The 19,555-nt window shown below is 31.8% G+C and overlaps 1 protein-coding gene across 1 annotated transcript in view; it reads left to right on the forward strand.

The window, feature by feature from the left end:
• Positions 1-19,555, forward strand: part of GPC6 (glypican 6) — a 1,241,410-nt gene that overhangs the window by 686,495 nt on the left and 535,360 nt on the right. The gene's annotated exons all lie outside the window — the stretch shown is intronic.

Below are 19,555 nucleotides of genomic sequence, written 5' to 3' on the forward strand. Positions count from 1 at the left end.
ATTGGGTCATGAATAGTCAGGGCTGAAAACAATTAAATAGCAAAATAATAATAATAATAATAATAAACAGAGGACATTAGATGGAAGAGAAGAACTCTGATTGGTACATAGTTGATTAAACCCATTGTCTCCCTAGAGGAAATATACCCTACACTATATAATAAAAGCTGAAATCAGTTTTCAGCACTGGAAGAGTAAAACATAGAAATACTGGTAAATGCATAGTATTTCCATGCATGGGGAATTTCTGTCCCTGGGCTCAACTTTATCGATCTAAAACATATAATTTATGAAATAATATGTCTCTATCCACAGTGCTTCACCTTAGAGAACAAATCCTTGGAGAAATCAGGAGTGGGGGCCAGAGCATGAAGGAGTCTGCTATTGCTTTCTCCTTCGTAGTAGAAACCACTCTTGAGACTTTGACAGGAGCACCTAACAAACTGTGAAACTGTTCACACAAGGCAATCTCACCATACTGCTTCTATGCACCCTGTGTCTTTCAGCTGTAAAAAAGGCAATGACCTGCAGCACAATGAGAAAGAGCAAAACTGACCCTGTAGAGCTCTGGGGAATTTCTCATTAGCCTATCTATTTGCCAAGAGGCTAAAGGAAGTGGCAAACAGCATTCCCCTTATAGATATGAACTTGGACTTTATTACCTATTATAGCAGTACATGTAGGATACTATAGCCTTAGATATAATATGTAAGAGTACAATTCTAGGTTCGAACATGGCTTGTCACTCAGATTTGATAATAGAGATTATGGCATCATGGGATTTAGAACTATTAGGAGCTTGTTCATTTTATAGTTGAGGAAATGGAGACTGAAAGAGATTAAGAAGCTGATAAATGGAAAAACCACTTTTTAAACTGAGATCCCTTATCCACTTTGTCTTCCACTATACAATGCACAATGGCTCTGTTATGGTCTCAGAATTTAAAGAAACTATAGGGAGAAAAAGAAAGATAACATTTTAATAATTTTTTTTCAAAATACATGTAAAGATGGTTTTCAACATTCACTCTTGCAAAACCTTGTGTTCCACATTTTTCTCCCTCCCTTTCCTGCATACCTCCTCTACACAGCAATTAATCCAATATAGGTTAAACATGTGCAATTCTTCTAGACATATTTCCACATTTTTCATGTTGCACAAGAAAAATCAGATCATAAAGGGAAAAATTAGAAAGAAAAAATATCAAGCAAACAACAACAAAAATGATGAAAATACTTGTTTTATCTACATTCAGTCCTCAGTCCTTTCTCTTTGTGCAGATGGTTCTCTATCACAAGTCATTGAAATTGGCTGAATCACCTCATTGTTAAAAAGAGCCATGTTCATCAGAATCTATCATCACATTATCTTGTTACTGTGTAACAATGATCTCTTGATTCTACTTACTTCAATCGGCAACAGTTCATGTAAGTTTCTCTTTGGGCATAATTCCAAATTGCTCCCCAGAATAGTTCCATCAGTTCACAATTCCACCAACAATTTATCAGTGACCCAGTTTTCCCATATCCCCGCCAACATTCATCATTATCTTTTCCTATATTTTCAAAGAGAAAACTAACAAAATTTTTATTGCTGTTCAGTCAAGTTTCTCGATGATCCTATTTGGGGTTTTCTTGGCAAAACTATTGAATTGGTTTGTCATTTTCTTCTTCCAGAGGAAACTGAAGTAACCTGAGTTTAAGTGACACAGCTAGGCAATCAGATTTTCCTAACTCTAAGCTAGGTTCTCTATCCACTGAGCCACCTAGCTGTTCTTTACCTTTCCATATCCTTTGACTAGTAAAATCTATTCATCTTTAATGGAAACTTCATTTTAGCAAGCTCTAAGCTATTTAGAACACTAAGCAAAGTTAGTCATGACTAGGGGCCACAGACTTGAGTCTGTCTTTTGAATTAAACTTCCTGGTTGCTTAGTCTTGTTTCTTTATACAGGAGTTCTTAACCTGAAGTTCCTGAAATTGTTTTTTGTTTTTGTTTTTAAATAACCATATTTCTATATAGCTGGGTTTTTAATCCTGTACATTTTATTTTATTATTTTAAAAACAAAAATATTTTAAAATATTAAAAACAATATTTAAAAACATAAATATAATTTTAAAAATTATTTTAAAACATTCTGAGTCAATTTCAATAGAATTGTGATGGAAAGAGCCATTTGCATCCAGAGAGAAAACTACGGGGTATTTAATGTGGATCACAATATTTGCACCTTTATTGTTATTGTTTGCTTATTTGTTTTTTCTTCCTCTTTTTTTTCCCTTTTTGATCTGATTTTTCTTGTGCAGCATGATATATGCAGAAAGATTTTTAGATGAATTGCATATGTTTCACTTATATTGTATTGCTTGCTGTCTAGGGGAGAAAGGAGGAAAGGAGAAAAATTTGGAACATGCAAGAGTGAATGTTGAAAACTATCTTTGAAACTTATTCTAAAAAATAATAAATAGACTTTACTAAACTGTGAATGGGTTATGGGATATATAACTCCCCCAAACTGTTGAGAATCCCAGTCTAGAAGCTAGAATATAGCTTAAAGTGAGACATATTTTAAATTAAAGCATTTAATTAATTAATTAATCTCAAATGACTAAACTATATTAAATGATTCTCTGTTTATAGGATACCCTTGGCACAGCATGCCAAGGATTCATCCATCAGAATTCGACCCCTTTGAAAGCAGAGGCTTTGTCTTTTTTTGGATCTGTTCTGCATAGCGTAGTGCTTAGAAATTCTAGACACTCCATAAATTACTTTTGACTTGACTTGACTCTCCCAGCCTTGAATCCTTCTGTTTCTCAATCCTCTGTCCACTTCTGCTCCATCAGGTTGATGTCATGGGGACAAAATTATCCTTGGTAATCGTATTTCAGTCTTTTTAATGTAATATATGGGCAACAAATCTTTTGAGTTTTCCACACATTTTGAAAAAGAAAATTATATAGAGTTTTAGAAAATTACAAATCAATAAGTCAATTCTGTAATATGGAAGCCAGAAAGTTAGTGGAATAATAAGCAAATTATGTTATCAGAAATGTAATGCCTATTAACTCATGGTATTTAAAAGGTGATTCCATTCTTCTACATGAAATGTCTCTCTATGCCTCCCATTCCCAATTTGTGTTTTTTTTTTTTTAAACCAAAGCAAAAAATTTTGCCTTTGTTCACATTCAATTTCATTTTCATCTATTCATTAAAGCATATTTCTCTTGGACATGTTTATAGGCATTTTTCAGTTCTTCTAAAAATATTGTGTAATCCAAACATTTTACCTGTTTAGACAGATTTCTCAATAATATCAAATTAATGAGTATTATTTTTATTTAACATCAGAATACATGATGATACTTAGTTGTGAATAATTGCAAATTTTGGTTTTTCCATCTTTAGAAAGGGGTGTCAACCTTTAGTTTTGGATTTGGGGGAGTTGTATATATATATATATTTTTTGTTATTGTTACATTTTAGTGTCTATTCTTCTGGTTATAAAAACACATTTTAAATGGTACACTGCTCCAAAGTCTTGCCTGATTCTTGTCTGTAGAAGAAGCAAAGGGGGGAAAATCCATCAAAAAAGAAAAACAAAATGGTATCTATTGAAAAGACCTTAATATTGACCCTACTGAGTGTTAGCCCAAGGCTTCAGTGAAGCCCAACTGTAGACAAAGTTCAACTTTACATAAGAAAGAATGATAAGGTCATATCTATTAAAAATTTAGCAATAGAATTGCAACCTTTTAAATCCTGATATCAATTTCAAAACAAAAGGGAGACTTTCATTCAATCTTAATGTTGTTTCTTAGCCTTTGAATTTTCAAAATGTCTTCCCTTGAATTAACTTTAAGTCTAACTTTATTTTCATTACATTCATGGATTTCATTAGGGAATATTGTGTTCTTTCACCTATTTGAAGTTTCTAAAGTTTTATTCTATAGTTTCTGATTCTGTGATAAAAATGCATAAATAATAAAAGAAGATAAAGATAGACACAGTGAGTTATTTTAAATGATTAAAAAGCTAATTGAAATTTCCAAGTTAGAAGCTTGAGAATAAAAGAGCCAGACATAAGGTGGCTGTAGTGGGAGTAGAAAAGAGAAGCCAGATGCAGGATTGTTTCAGAGACAGACATAACAAGACTTGGCAATTCACTGGATGTGTGAGATGAACAACAGGGAAAGAATCAGAAATAGCTTTAAGGTCACAATCAAGAGTCCCCTACAGAGGAAATAATTTAAACCATAGGCAGTGTATGAACAATGACCAGGAGGAAATCCATAAAGGGGGCTCTTTACCTGGATTCCATGAACTTTAAAAAAGAATTTATAACTATATTTTATATGATTGGTTTCCTTTGTAATGACAGTATTTTATTGTTGACATTTAAAAATATTTTGAGAAAGGTCTGTAGACTTTACCTGGCTGCCAAAGATTTCTATGATGCAACAAAAGAAATTAAAATTTCTTCTATAGAGAAGAGTGCCTTACAACAGAGTCTGAGTTTATGAAGCAACTTCTTCACTGAAAAAAAGACTGGAAAAGTGGAAAATCCTTGTCTCTAGTCACCCAAATAGTAAGTATAGGGCTCAGTATTTAAATTCATTTCTTTTAGTGCCTTGACTACAACCCTTGAAATGAGAATTCCAGCCAGGGAGAAAAGCATGAATGAAGTCATTGAAGAAAGTATAAACCTGATGTGTACAGCTGCAAGGAAATCCATTTATTAGAAAAGGTTTGTTTATCAAGTAGTGAAAAATATGGTTAGATAAGTTATGTGAGATCCGAGTCTCTAGAGGTCCTTGAAGAGAAAACTGAAATTCTTTGACTTGACACATTATCCAAGAAGAACCCTAAATTATAGGTTGATGAACAAGGCGATCAAATTATGAAAGCAATGAAAGATTAATTTCTTACTGGTATGTGTAGGACAAATGAAAAAAAGAGGCTTTCTGGGACAGCAGGAGAGGAACAAATTCACAAGGGGACATGCAAACAAATAGAAAATAATTAGGATCCAACTAGCTTTAATGCAAAACAAATGTTTAGAACATGTGTTTAAAGTCCTATCTATAGTCAGTTTTTGCCAAGCATTATCACAGGTATTTTATATTAATCCAAATGCTAGAATTATTTCTTACATAGAGACTTGATCCAATCTTTTTTCCAATTGTTTTTTTTTTAAGCTATCGACCCCCTATTTTTTGATAAATGTACCTGGAACTACCCTCTCAAGAATTTCAACTCAGCAAATTTGTTTTCTCTATGAAGAAGCCATTTTAAAAGGGAAACTATAAGGCCCTTACTGCTTACCATAATTCCAGTGGTTTACAAAATATTCCTAATATTTTGACTGTTTCTTTCTAGGAGAAGCTATAGGCATTTCAGTAAGCCCAAAAGAGCAGTTTGCATTATACTATAGCCTGATGTTAATATAGTTGTAATAACATGTCAAACTTGAACTGAGAGGTTTTTCAACTAGCAGAAGCTAGGAAAAAATGCTATAAAATCAGAAATAAACTAAGAAATGTCATTTAAGTCAATACAAAGCTCTATTTTTCCACTGAACCAGAATTCAGGAAAAGCAAGAAACAGAAAGAAAAGATAGTTTTGAAGAACATATTTTATGTGTTGAAAGATAGGGCAGTCATCTTTATTTTAAATTTAATTTAATTGATAAGTAATACTACTATTTTAGTAATTTAAAATTTAAGAATAAGTAATTTGACCTGAGCCAAAAATAAATGGCATGTCTTTATACATTTTAATTGAAGCTATGATCTTAATGAATAGATTGAATGCAATAGATAATTTAAAACAAGTAATGACAAATCTATAGTTTGACTATATAAACACTTGAGGGGGACACAAACAACTATTATAAAAGACTGAAAGTTTGGGAACACCAGCTAAGTCATTTGAATAGTTAGCTCTCTGAGATATATTGTACCTTGCCATTGATTCAGTATTGATCTTAGTACCTGGATCTCCTTTTTTCATCTAGTTAGAATTTGGGAATTTAGTTAGAAAATTTTCAAATGCTTAATTGTTGGACTGAGTCAATATAATAAAAAATATAATACTTCTTAAGTTAATATCTTAATCAGTGTCACTATAATCATACGACCAAAATACTACATTATAGAGCTATAAAAATGGAAACAAAATTAATCTGGAGTAACAAAAAGTCAAAATCTTAAAGAAAATAATGAAAAAAAGTTGGAAAGTAAAAGGACCAAATAGTATAAGATTGTAACTATAGTACCAATCTGTCATCATCAATACTATTTGGTATTGGCTAAAGAATAGAAAAATAAATTAGTGCAAAAGATTATTTATACAACATAGAGACATCAATAAACATAGTAACATTGTTATTGTTGCTGAGTTTTTTTTCACTCGTGTTTGATTCTTTATGACCACATTTGGTGGTTTCTTGGCAAAGATGCTTGAATGGATGGTCATTTCCTTCCCTATTTGTTTGTTCAACAAATCCCAAAATTCCAACTATTGGGGAAAAGACTTAGTGTGGGATTTTGTTTAAATGACTGAAAAAATTGGAAATTAGTTCGGCAGAAATGAGGTCTTAACCAAGATCTCACTCTATATATCTAGATAAGTTCAAAAAGTAAACATAAACAAATTAAAGCAAAGAAGGAAATCTCTATCACAAATATCTATATTATATAGGACTGCTTGCCATCTTGAGGTGGGGGGTGGAGGGAGGGAGGGGAAAAAACGAAACATAAGCGAGTGCAAGGGATAATGTTGTAAAAAATTACCCTGGCATGGATTCTGTCAATACAAAGTTATTATTAAATAAAATAAAATTAAAATAAAAAAACAAAAAAAACACAAATATCTATATTAGAAAGCCATATATATATATATATATATATATATATATATATAATATATATATAAAGGGAATGATGAAGCTACCCTCTCCATTACTATCTAGCCCAATGCTCCGCCTAGTATATAGGGTACTTCATGATGGAAGATTTTATCAAATTTCCCCAAAAAAAATCCAGCTATGCTGTACTTATAGAATTCCCTTTGTCTACCAGTTTTAAAACTCTAAGTAGAAAATTAGTGTATTTTCATACAATCAATTTTCAATGAATCACCTGGCTTAACTAGAGACAATGACTTCTTTTATTAAGTACACCTGAGCTATCCATTGAATAATTCATTCGGAATTTTGCCACACACAGTAATGTCAAATCACATTTACATAGTGCTAATTAATGAATAAATATATACTTTTATATATTTTATGGAATCTCTTATTGAAAATTCAAATATTTTCCCATCACAAATATTATGGCACTTTCCTATACTCCATAGTTCTTCCATGATTAAAGACAATAATAGATCAACAATCAACAACTGCAAGTTCTTTTAGTGCAATTGGATATAATGTTTGAAAGAGTAGACCAAAAAAAAAAAAATTTCAATTAGAGATTTGTTTTTTCTATCCCCTCACTCATTTTGTATTTCTATTCCTTTTCAAGTATTATCTGCCTGTTCTAGTTTGCCTATCATTATCCCTAATAGAGAAAAAGACGAAAAGAGAGATTGAGCAAACTAGCTTTTTCCTTTTTTCTTTTTTATCTTACTATCTGCTCCAAGCTGAAGATATGCTTCATTTCCCCCCTTATTTTGCTCCAAATATACCTTAAAATGTCCCTTCCAATTTGGTTACCTTTAACAATTTCCCCTTGCAAACAAGCAGTTTTGATCTTCTGACATTTTTTAAATATCTGGGCATTTTGAATTACATTTGGTTTACATGGCCCAACAAGTTGTGAACTTTCATGAACTTTGATTCAGATTGTAGGGATGTTCATTTAGAAAATTGGGAATTTCTGAAGTTAATTCAGCTAATGAGATTGTTCACTCTGCAAAATAGGCAAAGTCAAGAAGCATAATTGAAACAATAAGACATTTAATCAGAAGAGACATGAAGAGTAAATCAACAGCAAGCAATTTTAGCCACATTCCCAAATGAATATGGTTTATTTCCACCATTCCCTATAGTGATGGGGAATTCAATCCCCAAAACTCTTTGCTCTGATAGGCAAGACATGGGCAAACTCTTCACATTCTGAGCATATAAACTGAGCGCTTGCCTCAGGCATTCCTCATTACTTTTGGTTTCAGTTGTCATGTTCCAGCTTTTCCACAGTTAGAATGTCTCATCTCCTTGCTTTGCTCTAGGCATGACTGTGTAGAATCCAATAACAAAAACTTGCTATAGCAACTTCTCATTCTCAGAAGCCTCTGTTGTTCCACAGTCATGAATCCAGCAGTCACCTCCATTTCTATTTCCTTTCCCCAAGCTTACTATCACCTAAGGCAATCCTCCATTTATGGAAAATTCTAATTGCTAGATGATTTAGTTATAATTTATCTGAGAGAGAAGATAAAAAAATATTTAAAATAGAGATATGCTCTTCCTATTCCCACATTCATTTTGGATTTTGATTCCCTCTGATCTGATTTAAACATCATTATCCCCAATAGTTTTAAAAAAAAAAAAAAAAGAGGAATTGAACAATGCAACTTTTACCTGTTTCACTTTTCTACATCTCATTATCTGCTCCTAAGATGAATACTAGGTTCCTTTTTTTTTTCGTATTCTTTCTCCAAACACACCTTATATTTCACCATTTGAATTAACTTTACTATATGGAGTTATTCTGCTTCTCTGCACTTTTCTGCCATCACTTACTTCTATTTCCATGCTCTGGGGCCAAGTACAGCAAGACTAATCATATTTACAGAAGACAGTGAAATACTCAAAAACAGCTATTATTTCTTCCATGTTGTCTTCAAGCTACGTTACACAACTCCATCAAGTATGCTATTTAGCATTTTTATCAGTGACTTGGATAAAACAAATGATGTGCTTAGCAAATTTCATTTGACCTAAGACTGAGAGACTTGGCTAATATATTGAATCAAGATCTTGATAGGGAAGAACTTTAGACTGAATCTACTAAGATGAAATTCAGTAGGGAAAACTGTCAAATATTCTAGGTGGGTACCAAAAAAATGAACTTCGGAAGTAAAAAATTTGGAAGATATAGTTAGACCTGTTATTCTGAAAAAATTTGGGATTTTAGAGGACTGTAAGTTAAGTATGGATTTACAGTATGATGTGCTATTGAAAAACTAAAATAATATTGGATTATGCTAGGAGACACAATGTAAGCATAAAAACATGACAATTATATTGTATTCTGTCCTTGCCAGATTTTATCTGAAATAATATGTCAGGTGTGGATGTGATGGTTTAATAAAGATATTTGTAAAATTGAGGGTGTCCAAAGGAGGGCAACTGGAATAGTGAAGGCCTTAAATATATTCTATGAAGTCAGTTAATGGAAATAAAACTTATGATAAGGGAGCTATGTTAAAGTATCATATGGAAAATAGATTATATTTGTTTCATTTGTCTTCAGAGGGCATAATCAAAAGCAATGACTTAATATTAAGTGGAAAAAAATTGTCCATTTGTTCCAAAATGGAATGTGTTGCCAGAGTAGGTAATGGGCTTTCCTTCCTATAGTTTTCAAGTAGAGATTGGATTTTTTTTTTGATATATAATAGTTGAGATACCTTTCTTATGTATCCAATTCCTGAATTCCATGATTCTTTGATCCTTGAACAGTATTTTATATGTGTATCTGCCATAGATGTCCAACCTACTATATGTACATAGTCTTGCTTACCATTCCAGATTATGCATTACTGTGTCCTTGTAATCCTATAGTGTGGTCCCCATAAACCTTGAGTCATGACCAAAGAAGACTATAAATATTTTCATTTCTTATATTCTACTTTTATTAATGTGGCCAAAGATAAAATTTAAAAAGCTGAATAAAGAGGTATAGTTTAATTCAGTGGTTCTCAAAGTATGGTCTAGAGAATCCTGGGGATCTCTGAAACCCTTTTAGAAGGTCTACAAATACAAAAATAGTTTTTATTTCTAATATGGTAAATGTCTATAAATATAATCCAGATAAACAAAAACTTTTTGGAGAGATCCTCAATAATTTTTAATAGGATAAAGATACTAAAAACAAAAGTTTGAGAACCACTGGTCTAATGGATAGCATCAAGCACAGAATTGGAAAGACCTGGGTTTTATCCTTACCTCTGATACATCCTGTTTGTGTTGTCCTGAGTGAATCACCACGGCAAATCTGCATTGGCAACAGGAGTTTCCTTTTCTGGAATTCATAAATTCATCAATGAATTATACAGGTCTAGACCAAAAAGAAACAAAACCCTATATTCCTTTTTTGTGTAATCTGTGAGTTAAGCAGTCCACTAAATACATCAAAGTCAATGACACAGAAGAGCAGAGACAAATAGAATTTTCTTTTGATAAATAGAATTGGGAAGGTACTAAGATCATTCCCAAGGAACACAAGACTGGCTTGAATATGGTAAAAGATGTGAAGCAGATATTAAAGAGAAATTAAATTATAATTTAATCCCTGACCAGGCAGTTCATCCCAGCAGGGTAATAGTGAGATGCCAAGAAACTAGGATTCTATTGTAAGTGCTGCACATAAAAATATACCTAGATATTCCTCTATTAAAAAAACCTTTTAAAAATAATCCCTGAGCAATCAAGCTTGCCTAAATCTCTAAGGTAACTATGATGAGAGATGTTTAGCTCAGTTAACTCAAGAAAAGAAGAGGTTTATTGAATTCAACTTTACCTTATCTAAATATAAAGGTCCTTGAGTAACATTCATAGAATATTATGACACTTCTGATTATCTTTTTCATGTTCTTCTCATCAAATGAACTTGAGAAAATTAATGTGAAGCTTTGATTTATGTCTGCTTTCCAATCATTAGATTGTTTCTACTAATTTGATATTACTAAAAAATTACAAAAAAGTCAACTGGTGCAGTTTTTTATATTTATGTTTATTTTATCTTCTAGTATATTTCTCAGAGGTATTTGCCCAAGAATTAATTAAAAAAAAAAACTAAGGAAATCCAAAACAAAACTTAGTAAAAGCAAAATGTTGCATACAGTTGACATGTTTCTCTATAACATTTTCATTGTCTTTTTTCTTTGCCTATATAGTCTTGCCTGAAGCTATATAAAAAATAATCCAGTATCAAATCACAACAATTCAGAAAATATTCAAGTTTGGGCAAGGTTATCTGGTCAATACTCATCAGGGTGATTTCTGACTCACTATTTTTCCTCAGAGAAAGACCTAATTTGTCCATGCTCTAGCACTTGTCAGCTAAAGTTGTTTCAGCTGCCATTATAAATCATTGAGGTTATCTGGGGCTCTCAACCTTAGCCACTTTGCCTTCTCCGTCCTAATGTAACAGAATATGAGTTTTAAGCTTTAAAAAAAAAGGTTCTTGAGGAAAAGTAATCACAGTATATTTAAAATTACACTATACACACAAATCTATTGGCTTTTAATATTATTATATCACATGAGAATACAAGCCTCTTGAGGGGAAGGACAGTTCCATTATTGTCTTTTCAACCTTAAACAGTCAAATATAATATGTGCTTGTTAAATGCATATTGAATTCGGAGGCAGACATACATGGACACATTGACATTCTGTACATAAAGTTACAGATGATTTTAGGATTATAATTGTTTAGCTTAGAGGAATTTCAAAAACTATCTAGTCCAATGTTTGCTTTTTACAGATCAGGCAACTGAGACCTAAGAATGTTAAGTCTTTGCCTAATGACATACAGATAGTAGTAGTATATTTTCAAGGCAAGATTTGAAGATTTTCTGGAAAATGCTATTTCCATTTTGCCACATTATAGTCATATAAATTTATGTGACATTCTTATATACTTTGGTTTAAAGTACAATAAAAGTATTCTAGGTATATTCATTTTGGTTTATGCTTATGTTTTTAATTTCTGGGAAATATATATATATAATGTTTTTGTGGTTATACACATATATACAAACACATTTTAAGCTTTATTTCACCTTATTATCCACCACTTTCTTAAGTCTAGATAATCCCTAAAAAAATCAAACCATAGTTTATTATTTATTAATTGCTAATTTATGAGGAATAAATATTCATAATAAAATTCTAAAAGCTAGCTGTCACAGTCCAATTAGAGCTGGTTCCAGCACACCCCTAACTCAAATTCAATATATAATTGATCTGCTTCCCTTTTCTGTCTTATGATCCTTAGGATCATAGTATTATTCCATAATATTGGATTATGCTAGGAGACATACAATGTAAGCATAAAAACATGATAATTATATTGTATTCTGTCCTTGCCAGATTTTATCTGAAATAATATTAGGAATAATTATATCAGACAGAAATATCAGCTTCTTATGATGGAATAAGTCATTTCAAACTATTTTGATAAAAATTACTTATTTTTCTAAATTATCTTTGTCTTTACAACCTACTACATTCTTATAAACTGATCTGCTCCTCTGTAAAACATGGTAGAGAGAAGGATTGCCTTTATGTAGAGTTCCAATTGATACCTTGAGTTATTTTCAAAGATTAATACATTTTCCCTTTTAATGCCCCCCCCCACACACACACACACATACTACAAAATGCAATGAATCTGGAATGTTAAAGGAATTTCAAGTGGAGTTATAGCAGAAACTGTGATAGTGTTGGAATAAGGACACAGTACCCTCCTGAAAATTCCCTGATGAGTGACAGAATATGAGGAGATCTCAGAGAACTTTGACTCACAGGATACAAAATCCCATTCTTAGACCAGGACCTCTCAGAGAGGTTAGTGCTTTATTTTAGCTACAGACAAATGAAGCAAAAAACTACTTCTTTATAGAACTGTCAATTAAAAAGCTCTGCCTCCATTTTGACATTTACTCTTTACTTTAGCAACACATTTTCAGAATTAAAGGTTTTTAATTTCTGTTCCTTCAAATCTTGAATGTAGAAACCAATCCCTGTTTCAATAAAGATATGTTAAGTCTTAGAATATGACCAATATATATGTAGTCATATCTAGAATTTTGCATTTCATATCTATTTAATACATGTTCAGGAAATATACATTTATGAGTTTATATACATATTTTATATTTGTGTATGTGAAAACACAAAAGTACCCATATGTACAAAAATATTTACAGCAGGTCTTTTAATTATAGAATAAAGAAATGCCATCCATTGGGGAATAATTAAATAAATTATAATATTTAAATCTTAGAATATCATTGTGCCATAAGAAATGGTAAAAGTAATGGTTTCAAGAAACCTGGGAAGATCTGTATGAATTGATGCTAAATGAAAGGATCAGAACTAGAATAATAATTTATATATTAAAAATACCACTATAAAGAAAAAATTTAAATTTCGAGAATTTAAAATTTAATGGAAGATTTAAGAATATTGTCAATACAATGATCAATCACAATTTCAAAGAATCACTGATGAAATATACTGCCCACCTCCTCACAGGAGGATGATAAACTTAACATATTAAATGAAACATACAATTTTAGAAATCACAAATATGGAGATTTATTTTAACTTGGCTATGATTATTTGTTACATTTTTTCTTTATTTTTAAATGTGATGTAAAGTTGCATTTTAAGAGGGTGGCAGGAAGTAAAAGCATAAATAGAATTGCCAAAAATAAAAAAAAACCACAACAAAAAGGGGTCAGTCGTTATTTTTTTAGTATACAATAGAGAGCAAAAGGAAAGTTAGAAGTATACACAGACATACTTTAAAAGTAGCATGTTCAGTTTATTGTAATTTTTCTTCTAGTAAGTTATACATAAGAAAACTTTTTTTCCTAATGATGCTCTTTTAAAATTTATTTTGTTCATAGAAACATTGTCCTTCTTTATATCAGGGTAAAAAGTAAAATTACCAAAAAATCATTCAAAAGGTTAATAAGGATAGGAAGGCTATATCAGATGTGGAACAACATGAACAAACAACAGATTAGCCAGAAAGCACAGAGGGTAATCAAAGGACAAAGAGATTCTTTCAGTTTAACTACAGGGTAGAGTGCAGGTATAAAAGTTAAGGTTGAAAAGATAGGATGGTACCAAGGTTTCAAAGGTTCTTGAATATAGAGTAAAAAAGGTTGAATCTTACTAAACAAATAGTAGACATCTACTGAACATTGCTGGACAAAGCAGCAATAAAATTGATCATTTTGTACAATACACATATACAGTCCCCCCAAATGAAAATTTTGAATACATACATATTATTTTGTATGTATTTATATGTGTATATATGTCTACATGTGTAAAACATATATAATACATCCAAATACAATGTTGATTTAATATTTTAAACTTTCTGCATACATGTATATATATATATATATAAACATGTATATGTCTAGATAGATAAGTAGATATAAGCGCAAGTATATATAAATCTATATGTGTATATATGTGCATACTTATACATGAATTGATTTGCAAACTTGGTGATATTTACATATGAAAGGTGAAGGAAAGTAAAGGAAAAATATGAAATATATATTCGCAATTAATTATGAATACTTAATACTTAAGTAATACTTAATAATTAAGTACTTAAGTAATAAGTAGAAGTAGTTCTAAAGACAGTTATACATTGATTTAAGTTTAGTGAATTTTGAAACTCAAGAGAGATGTCTGTCCTACAGACAAAAATGTGGGAATCAGAAAAAGGTCAGGACTAAAGGTATGTATGTATATGAATATGTTATACATGTGCATATAAACTCCAATTGTACTACAGAGAGCACAACTTCATTGGGCCAGTCTCATTGCTCGAAAATCAAATGTGTGCTTGCCAAAAAAATTACTTTATGGAGAATTCACACAGGGCAAGCGCTCACAAGGTGGTCAGAAAAAGCAATCCAAAGACAGTCTTGAGTGTATGGCATGTGATACAGTGGCACAGGACTGACCAACATAGTATTTGCTCATCAGAGAAGGCACTGTGCTCCATAACCAAAGCAGATTTTAATTACCTTAGAAGAAATTTGAGATACACAAAGAGAGTCCACCCCAAAATGTTCATGTGAGCTATTTGTGTTTGACCTGTGGCAGAGCATTCCAAGCTCGCATTAGTCTAATCAACCAATGGGATACTCTGTAATTCAGTTCTAACCTCATGAAATCATGTTGGTCCTCCTCAAAAATGAAAGACAATAGCCACATGTGGTATAAACATGCATTTATATGTGTTTATATAAACTTGTTTTATATGTGTATATACATATATACACATATAAAACAAGTTTATATGTTTTTATATATGGCAGCCAGGTGTAACAGTGGATAAAGTACCAGACCTAGAGAAGATGAGAAATCATCTTCCTGAGTTCAAAAATAGCCTCAGACACTTAGTAGTTCTGTGATCCCATAAATTTCATTTAAATGTTTGCCTCAGTTTCTCCATTTATAAATGTAAATTAGCTAGAGAAGCAAATGACAGATTACTCCAGGATCTTTGCCAAGAAAAACATAAATGGGGACACAAAGAGTTGGACACATGAAATAAGTGAACAGAAATATGGGTATATTCTGTGTGTAGTGTGTGCATTGTGTGCATACATGTACGTGTGTGTGCATATACATACATGTACACGTGTGTGTGGGGGGGAGTTAGCTGCATAGTTAAATCTGTGCCTGTGAGATTGCCAAGAAAGAAAGTCTAGAAAGAGCAAGAAAAGAAAAGGAAAGACCTTAGTAGACTATTTGCATTAAGGGGTGTGAAAAGCTTAAGGAACTAAGAAGAAAGAGAAGTTTGTGAGCTAAGTGGAAAACCAGGAGAGTGGAAATTTACTGAAGTCAAGAGAGTGGGTGGCTGGTCAGTAGAATAAAAGTAGAAGAGCAGGTGAAAACTGAAAACAGGCCATGAAGTAGAAACATTAGGTATAAATGATTTCTTCAAAAAGTTTAGCAGTGAAGGTGAGAAGGGATATTTAGCAGTGTGTGGAGAGTAGGTGTTTCATTGTGTGAAAGGAAGAGCTGTAATTAGTAACGAGGAGATATGAAAATATCTGGAAAGATTGCTACAGGATTCATACCATGAGTTGATAAGGATAATAAGAAGAGGTTTGCATTCATATTTCTTTCTATGTGAACATGACTGACTCATTTAACTTTTCTTTTTATTATTATTATTTTTATTAAAAATTTTTATTTGCAAAACATATGTATGGATAATTTTTCAACACTAACCCTTGCAAAATCTTGTGTTCCAACTCTTCCCCACCTTTCCCTTATCCCCTCCCCAGATGGCAAGTAATCTAATATATGTTAAACATAGTAAAAATACATGTTCAATCCAATATATGCATACATATTTATACAATTATCTTGCTGCACAAGAAAAATCAAATCAAAAATGACAAAAATAAAATGCAATCAAACAACAACAAAGAAGATTGAAAATATTATTTTGTGATCCACATTCAGTTCCCACTGTCCTCTCTCTGGGTGTAGATGGCTCCCTTCATCATGAGATCATTGAAACTGGTCTTAATCATTTCATTATTGAAGAGTCACATCCATCAGAATTAATTGTCATATAATATTGTTGTTACCATGTATCATGATATCCTGGTTCTGCTCATTTCACTCAACATCAATTCATGTAAGTCTCTCCAAGCCTCTCTGAAATCAGCCTGCTAATCGTTTCTTATAGAACAATAATATTCCATAACATTCATATACCTCATTTAATTTTTCTAATCCTCAGGCCCATCTATCTCTAAAAGCACAATAATAATCACAAGATTTTTAGAAGAATCAAATGAGATACAATGTGTGCAAAGGACACATCTTAAAGTGCAATATATAATGTGAGTAAATATTTGGAAAGTGGAGAAATTGCAGCTTACTTGTTTAAAAGTACATTTCATAATAATAATAATAATAGATCATATGTATTTGAGATGAGTCAATCACTATACTCTGGACTCAAATGGATTTGATATATGTATTTTAGATTATTATTGTACTTCATTTGACTCATCCCCCACTTTCAGTGTAGTGAGGAATTTCTGAGATCACTTAAGTTCATCCTGCTTATACCAGCCTAAAATATTAGACAAGTCACACTCAGTGTAAGAGTAAGCAGTTTAAAGTAAGAACATTTTGTTTATAATTACTTACTTAAAACAGATGAAAAATGGGATTTGAACTCAAATCTTATGATCTCCCCAAGTTCATTTTTTTCCCTATCACACCATACTTCTCCCTTGCTTCTGTCTATTACAATGATTTGTATATAAATTGGCAATAGACTAGGAAATGATGTACATTTATTTTGTATAATTATTGTTGAATATTGGCTACATTTCAAAATGATTAAAACTCATGTTATGTAGTATTTGTTTGTAAGAATAAAAGCAGACCCAATCACTCCCAAGTTGTCATGTTCATTCTGTTTATTATTAGGTTTCTTATGTCTCTTTGTAGTGTCTTAGCTTCAAATTTGTGAATCCATGCAGGATGACATTGTATAATTCAACAGCGGTGGGACTGAGGTTTCGTTTATTTTTCTATTTTCTTCATTTCAAAGGAGTTGATTAATCTACTGGCTTCTATGTAAATTTACAAGGCCAACAAATGCTTCAGTTATGAAGGCCCTAGTGATGTGAATTACTCACATCTACACAAACCATTACATATTGGATATACAAAACGTATTGCTACTCTTTGGTTTCTGGTAGAGGCGAGGAGGAAGCGAGTGATGGTGATAGTCATTTCTATTTGTCTACATCTTAAAAGTATCAGTGTTTGACCAGAAGTCTTTTTTATATTGTACATAAAATCCTCTCTTCACAGAGGATACAATATGTTTTGTGGCAATTAGTTAAGATTATAACATTTTGCATTTTTCTTTTTCCCTTCAATAAAATTCACAAATTCTGTGCTACTTAAAATAACTTTTCTCCTATGGAAGAAATAAAAGAAATATATTTTCTTCAATTTTTGGAATGTTAAAGAGTCTTTGTACATTATGTATTCAACTTATTCTTTCTACTATTCAACTTTTCATTAAGAGGAAACAAATGATCATTGTCTTCCTATGTTTTTAAAGCTTAGAAGGAAAGTTTCTATTGCAAAGTATAATATGGGCTCTTCTGATGCGAGCTGATGTACTAAAAAATACATTTCATGGCAAAAAAGAATTTCATTGGCAAAGATTCAATTATAGGTCTAAAAAACTTGGAATCGTACAATTATAAATCCAAATCTGGGGACCAATTCCAGGCTTTTTGTTTTACATATGAGAAAAATTAGAGCAAAGAAGGTGAAGTAATTTTTCAAGGTCCTAGAAGTTATACATGTCAGAGGTAAGATTTGAATTTAAGTTCTCTGGCTCCAAAATGAGTATTCTATCTCCACTGTATGACACATGTCAGTATTTATTTTTATGTGCATTGTATCTCATATCAGAACTATCCATTTCAGTTCTTCCTGCTACTCTTCAAGCAGGATGGGATGTCTTCATCCTTTTCATGAATATATCACCCACACTCCAAGTTACTATGACTGATGGTGAATTATATTGCCAAGAATGAGATTGTAGAAGGAAAAGTGAAGAAGAAAAACCTGTAGGGAGGATGCACATTAAGTAATCAAAATCTAAAAATGAGGAACTAAAAAGGAGAAAGAAAAGTAAAAGATGGCAGGAAAGAAGTGATTGGGAGGTTTCTAAATTAGATTTAGTTATAAGGGATAATGAGCAGCTATATGGCACAGTATGGCACAGTGGATAGTGTGTTGGGCCTGGAGACTTATCTTCCTAAGTTCAAATCTGACCTCAGACACTGTGTGATTCTCAACAACTCTAAACTTCTAAAGCAAACTGGAGACCCTAGTAACCAAGAAAAACCCAATTGAATTCAGTAAGAGCCAGATATTTGAACAACATAAGTAATAATAGCAAGTATCATGGGTAATCTATAAATCGCATTTTCATCAGTCTATTGTTGCTCAGCCACTATAATCTCATCCATCTTTCAGAGAGATGTTATGAGAAGTTTATAAGGATGCCGCCAGAGATCAAAAACATGAAAAGTGAGGCATAAAAGGGAAAATACTTAATACTTCTCAGAAAAAAAAAAGTTGAATGATGATTAAAGAGTGATCTTTCATTGTATAATGTATAGATTATGGCAATCAGATAGTCTCTATCTCTACTAAGAAAAAATGAGGTCTACTTGCATTATGGGAGATTTGATTTATTATAAGAAATAGTTTCTTAACAGAAAAACTCTGAATTTGCTATTGACCATCACCTCTGAAAGCACCACAAATTTTCTATTGTGCCATAAATTTTTGCATAAATGCATTTCTTTCTGAGAGTAATTTTTGATGCTAGTGAAAAACCATGGAATTTTAGGGTTGGAAAAGAGGTAGAGAGGTCTTTGAACCATTCCTCTGATACTCAGGCAAGGTTATATATAAAACACCTTAAAGAGAGGTGAAGAAAGGGCGTGAATTAATACTTCATATATTCTTCTAGGCCATTTTCTATACTAATCAA

This window comes from Antechinus flavipes, chromosome 3, assembly GCF_016432865.1.
Source record: "Antechinus flavipes isolate AdamAnt ecotype Samford, QLD, Australia chromosome 3, AdamAnt_v2, whole genome shotgun sequence".
NCBI lineage: Eukaryota > Metazoa > Chordata > Mammalia > Dasyuromorphia > Dasyuridae > Antechinus > Antechinus flavipes.